We start from the raw sequence: 15,433 nt of genomic DNA, 5'->3' as shown, positions 1-15,433 counted from the left end.
GGGTTAGGAGTTCGCTTCTCGCCGCTTTTCTATGTTGGACCTTTACCTGTAAGACTCGCAGCACCATAGTAAAACCCGCAGCACCCATAACACCTTCGTTGTGATGCCTACGGTCTCTTATTGGCCTTTGCTTTAGAGCTTTCGAGGACCTCTTCACAGCACCTTTGGCCTGTTTATTCCTGTCTAACACTTTTGTCGTAACGTATGCGTCCTCTTCTTTCCCCTTATTTTAAAGCTTTTTAGGCCCCTATCAACTTTACCCACTTCTAGCGTGCTAGAATTGTTATCCTTGGAACTTCTTTTCGTTGATACCCCATGACTTTTTCCCAAGCTGCGTGTACAATATATCCTCCGCTTGTGTTATAATTTTTAAGAAGTAGTGCGGAGGGTCAGCAGGTCAAGATATATTAGGCCAAGATACATTAATTGCCTTTCAAACTTACTTCGTTTTATTCGAGTTCTGGCTCTGACATTTGCTGGCGTGGTTGTCTGCGCTCTATCCACCTCATCAATCCGCGTGTTCGTGCCTAGCCTTTGGATGTTTGGAGCAACTTTCTCTAGCCGCCGCACGCTCGCGATCTTGGCGCACGCTTTCGTTTTCCCACTACGCCGAATCAAAAGTTTTAAGATCCTTGCGAGACTGTTGTTTTCGAGGTTGTTGCTACCTCGCAATCGGTTTCAATCTGTCTTACAGCTTTATACCCACTTGCATTGTCTACGCGGCTGGCGTGCCTCGCGGCCCTATAACTGAGTCCTTTCTGCCTTCTGAAAGCAGGCTTGTCGTCTTCGACCGAATGTGGCCAGTTTATTCTGCCGTTTGAGCTTCTTCTTCGTACCGATTGCAGTACCAGGGATTTTTAAAAGCAAAACTCTTGAACAGCCTGCGACCTACTTCCACCGCATCACGGGCCCATTGCAAGCGCTCACTCACCAGGTCTGCGGCGTCGACCCATACTCCCGAGTGTTGGACAATTCTTAGTGCTGAATGGTACTGCAAAATTGAACTCTTACTCTCTCTGGTACCCTTTTCCACTCTACTTCTCCCTTTGGATTCACCATGACGGAGCTCGTTGATCCTCACTAATTTCGTTCCGCGAGTCCGACACATGGAATGTTTGTTGGAAAGAAAAGCATGGTTAGACGAGTGTGCCCAACGCGCGGCATTCACAATGGACAAATGAATCTCCGAGTAGAAGTGTGGAAATGTCCCATGGACGCCCTCTCAAATTAAGCTATCCTGCCTAGACACCGTGAAGAAACAAGTAGGGCTTACTTCCACTAAAACAAAAGAGCCTTTCAGCCATCGTCACACTGCCTTTAATATGGTGGCCTCAAAATATTCTCCGCCAATTTAGAGTAGCTTACATGCACACTCATAAAAATGGTCCAGGTATTCAATAATAAATATACTGAGTTTTTTCCTTTACTGTTCTACGCGTTTCAACATTTCCATTTCTTCCTCAAGGAGTCAACCTGGTGCATCTAGCAAACGCTATAGGTTTGCCTACCTTTAGGTAGTGGTTCTCCCTTCCCCTTATCACTATCTATCCCATCCTCGTCCACTTTATCTTCCATTCGTCTTTCTTCTTTCCGTTCCTCACTATCACTCTCATTCCCACAAACTCTTGCACTTCAGTTTCCTCATACATTGAATCTATATACTAAATATTCGATTTGTGCTTCAAAAAATTGCGGATATACATATAGCAAATTTAAATTTTTTCAAAAAGGGCCATGGCATAGCCCACTCAAACTTCAAATCTTTACGATTGGCTGAGTACACCTGCAACAAAAATGTATCAAATACTCTGCCAACTCAAAAATCTTCGAAATGCCGAGCTCTAATCACAACTGGGTATAAAAGATGTGTGAATAAACTTCTCGGTCACTTACTTACGCAACTTCAATCATGATTTTCCATCTGTCTGCTTCAGCACTCGGACGATGAGTAGCGTCACGCCATCTTTTTTTCATAGCGCGCACTTTACTTGCGACTTTTCCTTTGTTCTTTGTAAATGTCAATGAAAAAAACTATGCCAAGAAAATATTGATGTTTTTTATTTTCTTTTAGATAAGTTTATACGAATATCAATAGCAGAGGAGGAAGTAATAACAGATAAGAACGTTGTAGAAAATTGCCAACAAATTGTTTGCAGCCTGACGGCTTAAGAGCGCTCAGATTATCAAAATATTTTTTTCTGCATTTCTTCTCTATTTATTTATTTATTCATTTGTTGTTTTTCTCTATTTATGTGCAACACAAAAGTGAGACACAAATTATGAATATGAATAAGATAGTAAATCTCAGTGAAACGATAACCTCTTGCAAAAATAGTACTTACAATCGCAATTTGTATGCTACTCATGAGTTAAGTACCTTGTACATAGAAAGTCAAGGATAAGCGCCTGTAAGTAGACTACACAAATGGCAATTGCGCTTTAGATTTGCTTTTGCTATGCAAATTAGTAATGTTGTCATACTCAAATTATCGCTTAAATTTTTTATGTAAAATTACTCTACTGTGTGTTGTTGTTAATTTGTTGTGTTAATTTCTCTGGGGTTAACTTTGCATGAAGTAATTTGGCGCAATTATAGCTTGTGTGGCAATGTGTTTGCGATATGCATACATACATGCATAGATACAAAGGATTTAATAATGAAAAGGATTTACTAAGTAGTTGCATGCATTGGCAATGTTTACCACGATATTTTTTTCTGTGTAATCTTTTTCATGTCCAATAGAGGAGAGGTCTATTCAAATGAGTGATACTTCCAACTCTCTTTCAGACTAGCTGATGATTGTAGTGTCTGTGGAAGCCGTCGTTTGCATCTTACTCATTCAATTCTAAACTAACACCAAACTGTTATCTTAAAGAGATGATTCAATGGAACCGAGGGTCTTTAGGGCCCCGGGACACAGGGACACGGACGGAAACTGTAATGCAGACGAATTTTTCAGATGCAATGTAATGTTAAAATAATACATCTACCGTCAACTCAACGATAGATGGCTACAAACCCTAGGATGTCATTGAGCTCAGCAAATCTGGGGAAAAGAGGATGTTGTTGTTGTTGTTGTAGCGATAAAGACACTCCTGCAGGTTTTAGGGAGTGTTATCGATGTTGACGGTCCTAGCCGTATATAGATCTGGTACGTTTCGGTAACAAGCATCATTATGTTATAAGCCCGACAATCTCGGAAACGATTTAATATGACCACATTGAACCTTTTAGGCCATCCCTCCGCCCCCAGCCCCTACTTTCATGGAACTTGGGGTTGCCAGAGTCTCGGCTGCTAAAGAAACAGGATTTGCCACTGTTAGGTGAGGCTGAAAATTGGTTCGGAGAAGCTATAAATGGCACTAGCAACCCCTTGAAAGGCTTGCTCTACACAACGGCTTGAATCGTTTGGGTATTTTAGTCGTCTCTTACGACAGGCATACCTGCGGCAGATATATTCTTACCCTCTAACCCGCTGGGGTGCCAAAATATGATCGTTAGGAAGTGGTGACATACAGCGCTGTAAATGGTACCATACAGCGCTTGCTTAGGAGCTCCCTTTCCGGATAAACTACGCTAGGTTGTAGGGTATTCTAGGCTATGATAGCATTTATGAAGTCCTCGAAATGGTTCGAAGAAGAGATGGAATCATAACGGACCTCCTATTGGTAGCCTTTGTGTGCCTACGCGGCAGCAATTTCAACCTAATATAACCTATTGCATGCCTGACGTAAGAGGCGACTAAAATCGAAATCCCGTACTCAGGCTATAAGCAGGGCCATGCAAAAACGCATAAAAATTAAAACACTAAGTAACCAGCCTAGGAGGAGATCCTAATGTCTGACTCGGAACAATGGACACCATCGATAGTAGATGGGATGTATCTTGGAGTAATCTAAAAGAAAGTTGTAGGTCATTTTATGAGCTCGTAGAGATTTTCGCGTTGTTAAAAGCTTTTTTGAAAACAATAAAGATATAGTTGGTATCAATTCCGTTATCACGAGTACGCTCCAGTATTTGACTTATAGTCGATATTAAATTTACCACAAGTGAATCCATAGTGATAATATCCAAGTCTTATTTCACGGTAGCTACGATGGTTTGCGGAATTTCCTTTCTTGTGGATTGCAAAGAGTACGTTATGTTTCCAATAGTTAGCTAAGGAGTTCTTTATTTTTACAGCTTGGCGACTAGTTTGTCTTTCCCGATAACTTGCTCTTTTATAGCTGAGATATTTCCATTCTAATTTCGTCTCATTCGAGTGACCGAATGTATAATCCGTTGTCAGCAGAAGTGTTCCCTCCAAAGCTTAAGAAAGTGCTCTACTTTGGTGACAAGGTTGTCACAATTATACCTTCAAACAGCGTCACCGATCTTAAAACATTATGTCATCTGACGCTTTTTCTGTTAGACTTTTGGGTATTATTCTTAACAGAATCTAAAGTTGTTCGCACTCACAACGTTTTGCCTTTTCTTTTTGCGTATCTCTTTCTTTTTCACATGATGATAGAGTTTGCATACACTCCATATTCTGCGATCGTATGCAATATAGCTCTGTAATCCAAATTCCTTTTTCCCAGGTGTTGTGACATTTTTCATCGTACCAGTTGTGCTCGCTGGAACCCAATGCTGTCTACAGTGGCATACGTAGTAAGTGAGAAATGACCTCCACTGCTCGGTAACATCGCCATGTCGAAGATTATAACTCTCAGTGAGATGATGGGATAACCGACTGGAGTGGATCATCAACTGTCTGTTTCGTAAGCTATTTCCCGACAGAATTAAACAAGGGTGTCACAGGATGGTGTCCTATCCAGACTTTTGTTTAACTTCTACATATCAAAGCTACTTTCGCCACCAGTTACATCAAGGAGTTACTATCGTTTCCTACGCCGATGACTGCACAATAATGACCACAGGCCCAGGCCCACAGATCGATGAGCTTTGTAACAAAATAAACGGCTACCTCCCTGATCTCTCCAGTTTTTTTACGAAACCTGACATTATCACCGACCAAATCATCGGCGACCTTATTTACAACATGGTCGTCCCAAATTTCGACCATTTTGAACATCCACGTCAATGGCACTACGCTACCGACTGTCTTACACCCCAAAATCTTGGGTGTGACGTGCGATCAGGATCTACAGTTTGGAGAGCATGCAGCCACAATTGTACCAAAAATTCAGAGCCGTAATAAAATCCTCAAATCTTTTGCTGGCAGTACTTAGGGAAAAGATAAAGAAACGGTAATTACCACTTGCAAAGCAATTGGCCAGCCGATTGCATGTTACGCGTCCCCGATATGGTCGCCAAGCCTAAAGACTACTCACTGGAAGAGGCTACAGGCCTGCCAAAATACTGCCGTCAGAGCCGCCACGGGTTGTCTTCTTATATCCCCAGAGCACCATCTACATAATGAGGCGAAAATACTCCCCAACAGGGAGACAAATGAAATGCTAAGCAAACAGTTCCTATTGAATACCCAGAAACCTGGGTATACCAACAAACATCTGATTGATGAACCAACACCGCCCAGGGGCTTAAGAAGTTATATCCGTAAACATTATGAGGAATTACTGCACCTGAGAACACAGCCGTATAAAGCCAAAAAACACAAGCAGGTCCTCAGTGAACTCCACAAACAGGCGTCGGACCTCTATGGAATTGCCCGGTGAATCCAGTACTCAAAGAACAGTACACAAAACTAGCGGAAGAGGAACGCATACTCCCCAGGGAAACGCGAGTCACTCTAGCTCAACTTAGATTTGGATACTGTAACAGATTAAACTCTTACCTATCCAGAATCAACCCCGACATACAAAGTGTATGCCCTGCTTTCAATATGTCCCCACATGACACCAACCATCTCTTCCATTGATATGTGGAACTATCGCCTCTAACACCCGTCTCATTATGGTCCAACCCTGTTGAAATAGCAAGTTTCCTTGGACTCCCGTTAGAGAATATTGATGACAATTTGTGATCGGTCACACCTATTGGATGGGGCGAAGCAATGCTACAACAACAGCAAAGGTTTCTTCTGTGACTGCGTGTGTGTTTTTGTTTTTTTGGCTAACGAGGCGTGTGAGTATCACGGCTGCTGCAAAGTAGTGGTCCGAGTCGATATTTCGACGATCAGAAGCGGGATCTTTTTTAATACAAAGAAACGAACGCGGTGGCGTGATAGTAGTGTGCTCCGCCTGCCACACCGAAGATCCTGCGTTCACGCCCCAGGCAAGGCAATATCAAAATTTTAAAAGAAGTTTTTTCAATTAGAAGAAAATTCTTCTAAGCGGAGTCGCCCCTTGGCAGTATTTGGCAACCACTCCGAGTGTATTTCTGCCATGAGAAGCTTCTCAGTCAAAACTCGTCTGCCTTGCAGTTGCCGTCCGGAGTCGGCATAAAACAAGTAGATCCCGTTCCGTCAATTTTTAGAGAAAACTAAAAGGAGCACGACGCAAATTGGAAGAAAAGCTTGGTCTAAAATCTCTTCGGAGGTTATCGTGCCTTGCATTATTATACTCAGTTGAGCAGAGCTCACAGAGTATATTAAGTTTGATTGGATAACGGTTGGTTGTACATATATAAAGGAATCGAGATAGATATAGACTTCCATATATCAAAATAATCAGGATCGAAAAAAAATTTGATTGAGCCATGTCCGTCCGTCCGTCCGTCCGTTAACACGATAACTTGAGTAAATTTTGAGGTATCTTGATGAAATTTGGTATGTAGGTTCCTGAGCGCTCATCTCAGATCGCTATTTAAAATGAACGATATCGGACTATAACCACGCCCACTTTTTCGATACAAAAGACAGATAAAGCGACGAAACTTGGTAGATGGGTTGAGGTTATGACGCAGAATAGAAAATTAGTAAGATTTTGGACAATGGGCGTGGCACCGCCCACTTTAACAAGAAGGTAATTTAAAAGTTTTGCAAGCTGTAATTTGGCAGTCGTTGAAGATATCATGATGAAATTTGGCAGAAACGTTACTACTATTACTATATATGTGCTAAATAAAAATTAGCAAAATTGGATGAAGAACACGCCCACTTTTTAAAAAAACATTTTTTAAAATTCAAATTTTAACAAAAAATTTAATATCTTTACTGTATATAAGTAAATTAAGTAAAAATTCAACTCCAGTAATGATATGATGCAACAAAACACAAAAATAAAAGAAAATTTCAAAATGGGCGTGGCTCCGCCCATTTTAATTTAGTTTGTCTAAAATACTTTTATTGCCATAAGTCGAACAAACATTTACCAATCCTTCTCAAATTTGGTAGGAGCATAGATTCTATGACGGTAACTGTTCTCTGTGAAAATGGGCGAAATCGGTGGAAGCCACGCCCAGTTTTTATACACAGTCCACCGTCTGTCCTTCCGCTCGACCGTTAACACAATAACTTGAGCAAAATCCGATATATCTTTACTAAACTTAGCCCACGTACTTACCTAAACTCACTTTATCTTGGTATAAAAAATGGCCGAAATCCGACCATAACCACGCCCACTTTATCGATATCGAAAATTACGAAAAATGAAAAAAATGCCATAATTCTATACCAAATACGAAAAAAGGGATGAAACATGGTAACTGGATTTGTTTATTGACGCAAAATATAACTTTGGAAAAAACTTTGTAAAATGGGTGTGACACCTACCATATTAAGTAGAAGAAACTGAAAAAGTTCTACAAGGCGAAATCAACAGCCCTTGGACTCTTGGCAGGAATACTGTTAGTGGTATTGCATATATAAATAAATTAACAGTACCCGACAGATGTATTTCTGGATCACCTGGTCAAAATTTGGTCGATATCGCGAGAACGCCTTCACATATACATCTAAGGGCCACTCGCTTTTAAAACCCTCATTAATACCTTTAATTTGATATCCATGTCGTACAAACACATACTAGAGTCACCCCTGTCCCACCCTAATGGCGATATCTCGAAAAGGCGTCCACCTATAGACCTAATGCCCACTCCCTCTTAAAATTCTCAGTAACACCTTTCGTTTGATACCCATATCGTACAAACATTCTAGAGTCACCCCTGGCCCACCCTAATGGCGATATCTCGAAAAGGCGTCCACCTATAGACCTTATATCCACTCCCTCTTAAAAGGCTCAGTAACACCTTTCGTTTGATACCCATATCGTACAAACATTCTAGAGTCACCCCTGGCCCACCCTAATGGCGATATCTCGAAAAGGCGTCCACCTATAGACCTAATGCCCACTCCCTCTTAAAATGCTCAGTAACACCTTTCGTTTGATACCCATATCGTACAAACATTCTAGAGTCACACCTGGCCCACCCTAATGGCGATATCTCGAAAAGGCGTCCACCTATAGACCTAATTCCGACTCCCTCTTAAAATGCTCAGTAATACCTTTCGTTTGATACCCATATCGTACAAACATTCTAGAGTCACCCTTGGTCCACCTTTATGGCGATATCTCGAAAAGGCGTCCACCTATAGAACTAAGGATTACTCCCTTTTAAAATACTCATTACCACCTTTCATTTGATACCCATATCGTACAAACACATTCTAGAGTCACCCTGGCCCACCCTAATGGCGATATCTCGAAAAGGCGTCCACCTATGCACCTAATGCCCACTCCCTCTTAAAATGCTCAGTAACACCTTTCGTTTGATACCCATATCGTACAAACATTCTAGAGTCACCCTTGGTCCACCTTTATGGCGATATCTCGAAAAGGCGTCCACCTATAGAACTAAGGATTACTCCCTTTTAAAATACTCCTTACCACCTTTCATTTGATACCCATATCATACAAACACATTCTAGAGTCACCCCTGGCCCACCCTAATGGCGATATCTCGAAAAGGCGTCCACCTATGCACCTAATGCCCACTCCCTCTTAAAATGCTCAGTAACACTTTTCGTTTGATACCCATATCGTACAAACACATGGGTATCAACCATATCGTACAAACATTCTAGAGTAACACCTGGCCCACCCTAATGGCGATATCTCGAAAAGGCGTCCACTTATAGACCTAATTCCGACTCCCTCTTAAAATGCTCAGTAATACCTTTCGTTTGATACCCATATCGTACAAACATTCTAGAGTCACCCCTGGCCCACCCTAATGGCGATATCTCGAAAGGGCGTCCACCTGTAGACCTAATGCCCACTCCCTGTTAAAATGCTCAGTAACACTTTTCGTTTGATGCCCATATCGTACAAACACATTCTAGAGTCACCCCTGGCCCACCCTAATGACGATATCTCGAAAAGGCGTCCACCTATAGACCTCATGCCCACTCCCTCTTAAAATGCTCAGTAACACCCTTCGTTTGATACCCATATCGTACAAACATTCTAGAGTGTCCCTTGGCCCACCTTTATGGCGATATCTCGAAAAGCGTCCACCTATAGAACTAAGGATTACTCCCTTTTAAAATACTCATTACCATCTTTCGTTTGATACCCATATCATACAAACACATTCTAGAGTCACCCCTGGCCCACTCTAATGGCGACATTTCGAAAAGCCGTCCCCCTATAGACCTAATGCCCACTCCCTCTTAAAATGCTCAGTAACACCCTTCGTTTGATACCCATATCGTACAAACATTCTAGAGTGTCCCTTGGCCCACCTTTATGGCGATATCTCGAAAAGCGTCCACCTATAGAACTAAGGATTACTCCCTTTTAAAATACTCATTACCATCTTTCGTTTGATACCCATATCATACAAACACATTCTAGAGTCACCCCTGGCCCACTCTAATGGCGACATTTCGAAAAGCCGTCCCCCTATAGACCTCATGCCCACTCCCTCTTAAAATGCTCAGTAACACCCTTCGTTTGATACCCATATCGTACAAACATTCTAGAGTGTCCCTTGGCCCACCTTTATGGCGATATCTCGAAAAGCGTCCACCTATAGAACTAAGGATTACTCCCTTTTAAAATACTCATTACCATCTTTCGTTTGATACCCATATCATACAAACACATTCTAGAGTCACCCCTGGCCCACTCTAATGGCGACATTTCGAAAAGCCGTCCCCCTATAGACCTCATGCCCACTCCCTCTTAAAATGCTCAGTAACACCCTTCGTTTGATACCCATATCGTACAAACATTCTAGAGTGTCCCTTGGCCCACCTTTATGGCGATATCTCGAAAAGCGTCCACCTATAGAACTAAGGATTACTCCCTTTTAAAATACTCATTACCATCTTTCGTTTGATACCCATATCATACAAACACATTCTAGAGTCACCCCTGGCCCACTCTAATGGCGACATTTCGAAAAGCCGTCCACCTATAGACCTCATGCCCACTCCCTCTTAAAATGCTCAGTAACACCCTTCGTTTGATACCCATATCGTACAAACATTCTAGAGTGTCCCTTGGCCCACCTTTATGGCGATATCTCGAAAAGCGTCCACCTATAGAACTAAGGATTACTCCCTTTTAAAATACTCATTACCATCTTTCGTTTGATACCCATATCATACAAACACATTCTAGAGTCACCCCTGGCCCACTCTAATGGCGACATTTCGAAAAGCCGTCCCCCTATAGACCTCATGCCCACTCCCTCTTAAAATGCTCAGTAACACCCTTCGTTTGATACCCATATCGTACAAACATTCTAGAGTGTCCCTTGGCCCACCTTTATGGCGATATCTCGAAAAGCGTCCACCTATAGAACTAAGGATTACTCCCTTTTAAAATACTCATTACCATCTTTCGTTTGATACCCATATCATACAAACACATTCTAGAGTCACCCCTGGCCCACTCTAATGGCGACATTTCGAAAAGCCGTCCACCTATAGACCTCATGCCCACTCCCTCTTAAAATGCTCAGTAACACCCTTCGTTTGATACCCATATCGTACAAACATTCTAGAGTGTCCCTTGGCCCACCTTTATGGCGATATCTCGAAAAGCGTCCACCTATAGAACTAAGGATTACTCCCTTTTAAAATACTCATTACCATCTTTCGTTTGATACCCATATCATACAAACACATTCTAGAGTCACCCCTGGCCCACTCTAATGGCGACATTTCGAAAAGCCGTCCCCCTATAGACCTCATGCCCACTCCCTCTTAAAATGCTCAGTAACACCCTTCGTTTGATACCCATATCGTACAAACATTCTAGAGTGTCCCTTGGCCCACCTTTATGGCGATATCTCGAAAAGCGTCCACCTATAGAACTAAGGATTACTCCCTTTTAAAATACTCATTACCATCTTTCGTTTGATACCCATATCATACAAACACATTCTAGAGTCACCCCTGGCCCACTCTAATGGCGACATTTCGAAAAGCCGTCCACCTATAGACCTCAAGCCCACTCCCTCTTAAAATGCTCAGTAACACCCTTCGTTTGATACCCATATCGTACAAACATTCTAGAGTGTCCCTTGGCCCACCTTTATGGCGATATCTCGAAAAGCGTCCACCTATAGAACTAAGGATTACTCCCTTTTAAAATACTCATTACCATCTTTCGTTTGATACCCATATCATACAAACACATTCTAGAGTCACCCCTGGCCCACTCTAATGGCGACATTTCGAAAAGCCGTCCCCCTATAGACCTCATGCCCACTCCCTCTTAAAATGCTCAGTAACACCCTTCGTTTGATACCCATATCGTACAAACATTCTAGAGTGTCCCTTGGCCCACCTTTATGGCGATATCTCGAAAAGCGTCCACCTATAGAACTAAGGATTACTCCCTTTTAAAATACTCATTACCACCTTTCATTTGATACCCATATCGTACAAACACATTCTAGAGTCACCCTGGCCCACCCTAATGGCGATATCTCGAAAAGGCGTCCACCTATGCACCTAATGCCCACTCCCTCTTAAAATGCTCAGTAACACCTTTCGTTTGATACCCATATCGTACAAACATTCTAGAGTCACCCTTGGTCCACCTTTATGGCGATATCTCGAAAAGGCGTCCACCTATAGAACTAAGGATTACTCCCTTTTAAAATACTCCTTACCACCTTTCATTTGATACCCATATCATACAAACACATTCTAGAGTCACCCCTGGCCCACCCTAATGGCGATATCTCGAAAAGGCGTCCACCTATGCACCTAATGCCCACTCCCTCTTAAAATGCTCAGTAACACTTTTCGTTTGATACCCATATCGTACAAACACATGGGTATCAACCATATCGTACAAACATTCTAGAGTAACACCTGGCCCACCCTAATGGCGATATCTCGAAAAGGCGTCCACTTATAGACCTAATTCCGACTCCCTCTTAAAATGCTCAGTAATACCTTTCGTTTGATACCCATATCGTACAAACATTCTAGAGTCACCCCTGGCCCACCCTAATGGCGATATCTCGAAAGGGCGTCCACCTGTAGACCTAATGCCCACTCCCTGTTAAAATGCTCAGTAACACTTTTCGTTTGATGCCCATATCGTACAAACACATTCTAGAGTCACCCCTGGCCCACCCTAATGACGATATCTCGAAAAGGCGTCCACCTATAGACCTCATGCCCACTCCCTCTTAAAATGCTCAGTAACACCCTTCGTTTGATACCCATATCGTACAAACATTCTAGAGTGTCCCTTGGCCCACCTTTATGGCGATATCTCGAAAAGCGTCCACCTATAGAACTAAGGATTACTCCCTTTTAAAATACTCATTACCATCTTTCGTTTGATACCCATATCATACAAACACATTCTAGAGTCACCCCTGGCCCACTCTAATGGCGACATTTCGAAAAGCCGTCCCCCTATAGACCTAATGCCCACTCCCTCTTAAAATGCTCAGTAACACTTTTCGTTTGATACCCATATCGTACAAACATTCTAGAGTCACCCCTGGCCCACCCTAATGGCGATATCTCGAAAAGGCGTCCACCTATAGACCTAATGCCCACTCTAAAATGCTCAGCAACACCTTTCATTTGATTCCCATATCGTACAAACACATTCTAGAGACACCCCTGGTCCACCTTTATGGCGATATCTCGAAACGGCGTCCACCTATGGAACTAAGGATCACTCCTTTTCAAAATACTCATTAACAGCTTTCATTTGATACCCATATCTTACAAACATATTCTAGAGTCACCCCTGGTCCACCTTTATGGCGATTTCTCGAAAAGGCGTTCACCTATAGAACTAAAGCCCATTCCCTTTTAAAATACTCATTACCACCTTTCATTTGATACCCATATCGTACAAACACATTCTAGAGTCACCCCTGGTCCACCTTAATGGGGACATTTCGAAAAGGCGTCCACCGATAGACCTAAGGCCCACTCCCTTTTAAAATGCTCAGTAGCACCTTTCATTTGATACCCATATCGTACAAACAAATTCTAGAGTCAGCCCTGGTCCACCTTTATGGCGATATCCCTAAATGGCGTCCATACATAGAACTATGGCCTACTCTCTCTTAAAATACTCTTTAATACCTTTCATTTGATACACATGTCATACAACCACATTCCAGGGTTACCCCAGGTTCATTTTCCTTATTTTGTCTCCATAGCTCTCAACTGAGTATGTAATGTTCGGTTACACCCGAACTTAGCCTTCCTTACTTGTTTTTTTTTTAATGTTAGTATAACTGTGATGTCAAGTAATGGCAAATGTTGAAACTAATCTTGTTATTAAGGCTATTAATATCTAAATATACCATACCTATGGACTACCACTATATCTTCTCTTCGTTGAGTTTGAGCGTGCGTTTGACACAATCTTCCGTGAAGCGATATGGAGTGCGCTACAAAACTGCGGGGTCCCAGGGAAAGTCATCGACATGATTAAGGCCCTACACAAAGATGCAATGATCAGTGTACGCTTCAAAGGAAACAAGTAAGGAAGGTTAAGTTCGGGTGTAACCGGACATTACATACTCAGTTGAGAGCTTTGGTGACAACATAAGGGAAAATAACCATGTAGGAAAATGAACCGAGGGAAACCCTGGAATGTGTTTGTATGACATGCGTATCAAATGAAAGGCATTAAAGAGTATTTTATGAGGGAGTGGGCCATAGTTCTATAGGTGGACGCCATTTAGGGATATAGCCATAAAGGTGGATCAGGGTTGACTCTAGAATGCGTTTGTACGATATGGGTATGAAATGAAAGGTGTTAATGAGTATTTTAAAAGGGAGTAATCCTTAGTTCCATAGGTGGACGCCGTTTCGAGATATCGCCATAAAGGTGGACCAGAGGTGACCCTAGAAATTGTTTGTACAATATGGGTATCAAAAGAAAGGTGTTAATGAGTATTTTAAAAGGGAGTAATCCTTAGTTCCATAGGTGGACGCCGTTTCGAGATATCGCCATAAAGGTGGACCAGGGGTGACTCTAGAATGTGTTTGTACGATATGGGTATCAAATGAAAGGTGTTAATGAGTATTTTAAAAGGGAGTAATCCTTAGTTCCATAGGTGTACGCCGTTTCGAGATATCGCCATAAAGGTGGACCAGGGGTGACCCTAGAATTTGTTTGTACAATATGGGCATCAAACGAATGGTGTTAATGAGTATTTTAAAAGGGAGTGGGCCTTAGTTCTATAGGTGGATGCCGTTTCGAAATATCGCCATAAAAGTGGAGAAGGGTTGACTCTAGAATGTGTTTGTACGATATGGGTATCATATTAAAGGTATTAATGAGGGTTTTAAAAGGGAGTGGTGGTTGTTGTATAGGTGGTCGCCATTTCGAGATATCGCCATAAAGGTGGACCAGGGGTGACTCTAGAATGCGTTTGTACGATATGGGTATCAAATGAAAGGTGTTAATAAGTATTTTAAAAGGGAGTAATCCTTAGTTCCATAGGTGGACGCCGTTTCGAGATATCGCCATAAAGGTGGACCAGGGGTGACCCTAGAATTTGTTTGTACAATATGGGCATCAAACGAATGGTGTTAATGAGTATTTTAAAAGGGAGTGGGCCTTAGTTCTATAGGTGGACGCCGTTTCGAAATATCGCCATAAAAGTGGACCAGGGATGACTCTAGAATGTGTTTGTACGATATGGGTATCATATTAAAGGTATTAATGAGGGTTTTAAAAGGGAGTGGTGGTTGTTGTATAGGTGGTCGCCATTTCGAGATATCGCCATAAAGGTGGACCAGGGGTGACTCTAGAATGCGTTTGTACGATATGGGTATCAAATGAAAGGTGTTAATGAGTACTTTAAAAGGGAGTAATCCTTAGTTCCATAGGTGGACGCCGTTTCGAGATATCGCCATAAAGGTGGACCAGGGGTGACCCTAGAATTTGTTTGTACAATATGGGCATCAAACGAATGGTGTTAATGAGTATTTTAAAAGGGAGTGGGCCTTAGTTCTATAGGTGGATGCCGTTTCGAAATATCGCCATAAAAGTGGACCAGGGGTGACTCTAGAATGTGTTTGTA

The sequence above is a fragment of the Eurosta solidaginis genome, chromosome 5 (assembly GCF_040869045.1).
Source record: "Eurosta solidaginis isolate ZX-2024a chromosome 5, ASM4086904v1, whole genome shotgun sequence".
NCBI classification, from domain to species: domain Eukaryota; kingdom Metazoa; phylum Arthropoda; class Insecta; order Diptera; family Tephritidae; genus Eurosta; species Eurosta solidaginis.
Note: the sequence above shows the minus strand (reverse complement) of the source record.